Here is a 7,573-nt window from a genome sequence, read left to right on the forward strand (position 1 = left end):
TGGTTATCAATTCCCTGGGCGGACGTTTTCCTAGTTTTTGTGTAAACGACACCAATGCGGCTAATGCTCTTTTAAAACAATGTTTTCTGGCTTCTACTGCTGGTTTCCAGGAGAGTTTATTATCTATCATGACTCCCAGATAGCAGTATTCGTTTGTAGAATCTATTTTTTGTCTGTCAAGGTAGATAGAATTTTGCTGTTTCCTCCCAACCCCAGCCTTCATTATGAAAGTCTTTTTTACGTTTATATGAAGGTCAAGAGTTCCCATGAACTGCGAGTATCTATTAAGGGACCTTTGGAGTTCACGGGGGGTTTGTGCAAGGAGGACGGCGTCGTCCGCGTAGAGCAGAGCGGGGATCGGGCGATGTTTGGCCAGTGGAAGGTCACGGGCACCCTTCAGGAGCTCAACCTCCAAGTTGTTGGTATAGAGGGAGAAAAGGAAGGGTGCCAGGACACATCCTTGTCTGACCCCACGCTCTACTCTAAAAGACGCCGTCAGTTCCCCCTTTGTCCCGTAGCGGACTCTTGCGGATGGGTTGGAATAGAGTTCCCTTAAAAAGTTCAGGAGTGATGGATCTACCCCCATCTGTGCTAAAAGGGACCACAATTTTGTATGGGAAACGCAGTCGAAGGCCGCAGACAGATCTACGTAAGTCATGTAAAGTTTTGCTTTCTTTGCATGCACATATTTTCCGAAGATTATCGATAGATTTAGGGCTTGCTCCACAGTACCTAGTCCTTTTCTAAATCCAAATTGAAGGTCGGATAGGATGCCTCTCTCTTCCGCCCAGTCCTGAAGTCTTTCTAAAATCACTCTTCCTGCTATTTTCCCCAGTGAGTCCAGCAAAGAAATTGGGCGATAGCAGGCGGGGTTCATACGGTTACCTTTTTTAAATATCGGCACCATAATGGACCTTGTCCATGACTCCAGAATTCCTAATTTTGCCGTTGCGGTGCAGACCCTTGTTAAAATCGGTGCCCAAAGTTCTGTTTGGTATTTAAAAAAGTCTGCCGGGACTCCGTCCGGCCCTGGAGCTTTTCCTTTTTTGGTTGAGTTCAATGCCACAAGAATCTCAGAGATTTCGAAATTTATATCTATGGGGTATGGTAGGAATGTTTTTTCCTCCTCTTCCGTCTCTTGATCAGAGGCTGGTTTTTGGAAGATGCTGGTAAAATGTGATACCCAAGTTGTAGCGTCTATAGCAGCTTCGATTTTTGGGCTCGTGTCGTCTGCCAAGAAAGGAGTTCTTATAATTCTCCAGAAGGCTTGAGGGTTTTTTTCTTGGGCACTTGTGTGGAGTTCATGCCACAGCGCTTGCTTCAGTTCCTCTTTCCTCTTTTTCCTTATTTTGTGATACTCACTTCTGAGGGTGGCTATTGTGCGGGGGTCCCTTTCATTTTTGTTTAAGGCTAGCTTCAATTTTGTATGAGCCTTAGTACACTCTTGGTTGAACCAGCCTTTTGGCCGGGATGGACCAGATTTTTGTTTTGCTGTGAGTAAAACCTTTAGTTTGTCCATTATTTGGGCAAAGTTATTTAGAAGCTCCACGTCCTTAGTTGCTATGTCCAAACAAATTTTGATTTGGGGATAGACTGATGTTATTAACTCTTTGGTGAGTTCCTCTGGGTTTATCCTTCCCCATTTTATAGAGTATCCGTTTACTTTGTCCATGTTGATATTTTCCTGGGTCAATGCATTAGCTATTATTACTGGAGAACATTGTTGATGGTTTAGTGAGACTTCCAAGGTTAGTATTGCATGGTCACTTTGGGGATTCGGTATGACTTCAAAATTTTTTATTCTTAGTTGTAAGGATGTTGATATAATTATGAAGTCTACTGTGGTTTTGTAGCCTCTTCCTATATAAGTAGGTGCAAGTGAATTATCCCCATAATCCAAGGTGTTTACTATCTGGAGATCCAGGTCGGATAGGAGATCATTCATTTGTCTACCCATTTTGTTATGCAAGAAATGGGTGAGTGAGAGACCGTCTTCTGTCACCATGCCAGGACACTTCCTTTTTGGTTGGGTACAGGCGTGAAGGTTGAAATCGCCTGCCCATATTATTGCTGCCGGGCCTCTTTCTCCTTGTTTCATTCTGAAAGTAGTTAATTTTTCGTGGAGATCGGCCAGGACTCCCTCAAAGTCCAGTTCATCCAGATTGTTATAAAAATTAATGATAACCATTGACTCTTTTTTCCGGAGGAAAAGACCAAGGATCTGCAAATTAGGTGTCAGTTCTATAACCTTTATTTTAGCGTTTTGGATGGTGTTGGCTACATAGATGCACCGACCTCCCTTTGGTCTACCTATATGTCCCGCCTGCGCGAGAGAGGAGTACGTTTTGTACCCCTGCAGGTGATGTTCTTGTAATGACCATGTCTCCTGTATGCATATTATTTGATGATTATGCGTGTGGTGCATAATTGTCCCGTCCTCTATTTTTGTCCTTAGTCCAGCGATGTTCCATGAGATCAGGCTCAGGATTGTTGGACTATCCCTTGAGCTTTTTACTCTTTTTGGTTCGTTAAGGATCTCTGGGGCTGGAGGGATCTCTGGGTCTGGAGGGACTAATGGGGAGACCGTGGGTTCCGATAGGTCTGTGTGGATTTGGGAGTGTTCTTGTGATTGTGGTAGTCAGTCAACGCACTCCAAGGCGCTATACCTGTTTGCTAATTGAAAACCATTCCAGCTATCTCAGCGTGTGGGGTCACTGTACTTTCTCCAGTGATCCTGTCCACTCCATTCGTCCCTATCTCTGCCTTGATGATTAGGGCCTAGTGGGTTGAATGGGGGAAACCGTCCTTGCCGCGGCTGCTGCCATAGGTGAGTGTTGTGTTGCGTGGATTGCTGGGGTAGCCACCACTGTTGGGTGGTATGATATGGGTATTGAGGAAGATGAGCAGGTGGTTGGGTAGCAAAGTGTATAGGTTGAGGAAATTGGGCGGGTGGTTGCCACTGGAAAACTGATTGTTGCGGAACTTGTGGGAATCGTGGCGTATGTGGGTGCTGCTGGTATTGATACATGTTGTGTTCAGAGGAATTTATAGGCCCAGTATTTAATGGGAGTGCGGGAGAGGGGAAATTTTGCCTTGACGATGGGGGTAGGAAATAGGACAAGGGAAGGGGATTTATTTGGGTGGCTGGTCCTCTGTTGGGTGAATTGCAGATATAATTTGATGCCCCTATCTCCCTAAATTTGATACTGATGACATCCCCCGCTATTGCCTTCGTGCTTCTGCCAACCCAGTCTCCTCTGCGTACGGAGAAGATATCACCCCTGATGTGAGCGGGTAAGGGTTTATGGAGTTGGAGCCACTGGGCACATTTGTTCCTCAGCTCTGCGAAAGTTTCTCTTACACCCTCCTTCAGTGGGGGAACGGCTGTTAACACCACCACGAAGGGAGAAGCTTCCGGGGGTAAATTGATTATTTTGGGCCGAGACTGCTTGGTCTTCAGTTCTAGTGGTTTTTCTGGGGAGGGGGTCTCTGCTGGGATGGTGGTATTTCCTTTTGTTTGTCGGTTGTTTGCTTTAGTTTGACCTACTGGACCTGTTTGTGTAGCAGAGGGGAGATTTACCGCAACCGGGGTGTCTTGGGGGGCATCTAGATTACTCCCTTTTTTAGCTAGGGGTTGTGTTCCTGCCGCTTTTCTAGTTGGTGAAGTGTGAGGCTTGTTTGGTATGCCTGTTATTTGTTTGATACTAGATGGTTTTTTTGGGAGTATTTCCTTTACCCCGTGCGTTGGAGCGGGACCATTACCACTTGGCTTACAACTGCATTTCGTGTTGATTAGTGACGTAAGTCTGTCCAGCTTTGATAATAGGGGTTTGATCTGTGCTGTAATTTTAGCTTCGAGGTCTGATTTAAGGTCCATAATCATGTTTTCCACCCAACCGGGGATACCTGCCGAGGAGTTTGGGGTGGGCGTGATCAGATTGTGATTCTTTGTTTTTGTTATAGGTTTTTCCTTGATAATTGGCATAGCCTTAAGGAGGGTGGAGGTATTTTTCCTTGTTTTTGTTGGTTCTAAGGTCGTTACTGGATCAGGTAGTAAGGGGTTACTAATGACACTCTGGTCTAATTTTTCAGTCGGTGATTGGCAGACTTCTAAGTCTGGGGTTGCTTCAAGGTCGACATATGATTGATCGGTGTCTGTTTGGGTTACGGATAAATCCACAGAATTTGGAACAGTCATCGTAGGAACGATAGTTAGTGGCAGTGGTAAAGAGCAATTATTAGCAACCTGGTGAACAGGGGAATTTGCGGTGGCAAGTGAGCCGAGCGAAGATCGTTTGGCCTGCATGAGGTCCAAGGAGACTCTTTTCTCCAGTAGAATGATACTCTTATCAATGGTGTCGTTTACCCTGGATATGAAAAGGTCTATAGGACCGGTCACTTGCGTCACCAGTGCAGCTTTCTTAGACGTGCTTCTAGTTTTGGGACGCATCGTGATTCTCAGTGATGTGCGTCAGCAATCGTAGGGGTCTGCGGGAACGAAGCAAAGTACAGGGTGACAGGGCCGGGGCCGTCCTCTGCCGTCCTCGAACGGCCCTGTCTTTGCCCAGTCTTCGCCCCGGGCTGCGGGAGTGTTGAGCCGAGATATAGTGGGCGTGTTGGGCGGGGGGCGGGCCGGCGGGGAGAGCGGACCGGATGGTCAGTCCGTGGTCTTCGCAGGGACTCCTGGATGTTGGAGTCCCTGCACACTCGCAGCCCACGCCTTTCCTCGCGCCCCTGCCTCCGCCTCCAGTGACCAGGTGCTGTGGGTTTCAAACGCACTCCTGTGCGCAGCGGCTCCCGCGGAGCGGGAGCGGCAAGCCGTGTGGGCGGAACTGCCCTTGGATTCCTCGGAGATGTGGTAAGCCTCTGCCTGTCGGTTTAAGCGTCCCAGGGAATAGCTGGAGAAAGCGCCTTTTACACTCTCAGGTGGGCGGGGGGCGGGCCGGCGGGGAGAGCGGACCGGATGCTCAGTCCGTGGTCTTCGCAGGGACTCCTGGATGTTGGAGTCCCTGCACACTCGCAGCCCACGCCTTTCCTCGCGCCCCTGCCTCCGCCTCCAGTGACCAGGTGCTGTGGGTTTCAAACGCACTCCTGTGCGCAGCGGCTCCCGCGGAGCGGGAGCGGCAAGCCGTGTGGGCGGAACTGCCCTTGGATTCCTCGGAGATGTGGTAAGCCTCTGCCGGAGTCGGACGAGCGAGAGGCGAGGAGCGGTGCTGCGCACAGCAGCCCGAGCTGGAGGTAGGCGCTGGGGTGCATGCCGAGGGTCACACGGTCTTATCCTTATGTGCCTTGTAGAACCCCACTGTCAAACCGTCTACCCCGGGGGCGATGTGCACACGCATGCTAGCCAACGCTAGAAATCTCGTCTGCCTGTATAGGGGACATTAGGAACTCCCTGTCTGACTGAGCTAAAAACGGCAGCTGTATATGTTCCAGGTAGTCGTCCATGTCCGACTCCAGATCTTCTGTTTTTGTAGTGTACAAGTTGGAGTAGTAGTCACGGAATTCCGTGATGATCTCCTCGTCTGTCGTGGCCATGCTCCCTCCTGAGGTAACAAGTTCAGTCAATTTGGGGGCCCTCCTGGTGTTGCGCAATATTCTGGCTAATAGCGAGCTAGGTCGCTCGCTCTTGCCATAAGTTCTCGCCGGGGCATACTTCCCCATATAGCAAACCTCTCTATCCGCCTCCTCGTTGAATTCCGAGATAAGGGATCGTATTCTATCTGCCGTAGAGTGGTCTGGGTCAATCAAGAGTTGATTCTCCAGGTCGGCTAATTGAGATTCCAGGGTGCGCAGCCGCTGCCGTATGGCCTTCAAGACACTGGAATGTTTGGACATAGCGGTCCCGCGAATGAAGATCTTGAACGCCTCCCAAACCGTGTGGAAAGTATCCACAAATTCTATATTCTGCTAAAAAAAGAGGTCAATTTCCTCTGCCAGTTCCCCTTTAAAGGCGTCATCTAACAGGGCATACGGGGGAGGCGCCATGTAAACGGGGGGATCCTGCATGTCGGTGTCTCAAGAACCAGTAGTATTGGTGAATGGTCAGATAGTGTGCGCGCAAGTACAGTACATGCCAAAATTCGGTCAGTGATGGTGTGAGAGGCCAGCCAGTAGTCAATCCTGGTTTGTATGTTATGGAAGGATGAGTAGTGAGTATACCCACCCCTGCCCGCATTTCTACTTCTCCATACATCAACCAGGTCCAGTGTTAGCAGCTCAGCCTGGAGAGTCACCGCAGCCACAGCCGGTTTTCATAAGGGCCCAGAGGACCTGTCTAACTCCGGGTCCAGCACTAAATTGAAATCACCCCCCCAGAGCATGTGTGCTGTGGCATATGTTCTACAGCTCAGGGCCAGCTGGGCATAAAAGTCTGGGAAGTCATAATTCGGGCCGTATACATTAACTACAATCAAGTCATGTCCCTTCCCCCGCATCTTGATATTAAATAGTGACCCTCAGTATCAGCCCGAACCAGCCGTAGATCTAGATTGGAACGTGGATTAACCCATGTCAGAACTCCCCTAGAGTGTGTAGTGAAACCCGCCACTGTAGAGTTCCCCACCAGGCCTCTGTGTTGTAACATCTTGCTTGTGAGTGGTAAATGAGTTTCCTGTATGAGAGCCAGATCTATGTGGTGTCTCTGTAAATAGTGGAGCACCTTCCTCAACTTCCTGTGATCATTCAGTCCTCTGACATTCCAGGTCAACACTCGAAGGGTATCAACAGGATTTTCCGAATCCATCACTGGGGTACTAGACATCGGAGGCAATGTAAAGTAATACGATAGCTCGGAACCACAAAATCACGAGCATTCACTGTGTTATCTGAATGAGCCAGCGAACATTCTGCGAACTGCACCCTGCCCTCCACTTCCCCACCCTGCCTGCCCACAACAAAAACGTTAACTCCCATACTTCCATTCTCCATCCCCCTACCCACAGCAGACCCACCCCAACCCGGTCCGGCAGTAGTCCACCCACCCCACTCCCCAGCAAACCCACCCCAACTTTAATCAACCACCACAACAGTGTGCTTAACGCGCGGGGACCTAGGTAGCCAGGTGTCATAGTCTCTGTCTATGTCTCAGAATGCTTGTGTGTCCCTCTGCCCGCTCCCGCCATTGCAGTGACTACAATTGGTGCAACGTTTCCATAACTGTTAAGATTGTCCGTTGCGCGCCACGCCTCTGCAATGCGCGCTCAAGACCCTGTCCAGTGAATGTCCCCAATTCTGGGCGAGTCGTCACTTAATGTCAAAGAGAAGACTCGTTTGCTAGAGCTCAGTGTGCGCAGGGATCAACTGTGTACTGTTATGTAACCAGAGTATCTATCCTTGCCATGTATCACCCCCCTCGCAGAACCACCTATCTGAATAGCTCGTAGTCTTCGTAAGCTGCGTCGTTTGTCCCATCACTCCTCCTGGGGGGAGCTGTTCATGGTCTTCCCGGAACATCGCAGCTCAGACACAAGGCTATCAATCGGGCAGTGAAAGAGATCAATCCTGATTGTCCAGCCGGCTATCGTTCTCATCGTCTTCAGGGTTCCTTTCAGTACTCGCTTTTTGCTCCCTC

Source organism: Lissotriton vulgaris, chromosome 1_2, assembly GCF_964263255.1.
Source record: "Lissotriton vulgaris chromosome 1_2, aLisVul1.2, whole genome shotgun sequence".
In the NCBI taxonomy this organism is placed as follows: domain Eukaryota; kingdom Metazoa; phylum Chordata; class Amphibia; order Caudata; family Salamandridae; genus Lissotriton; species Lissotriton vulgaris.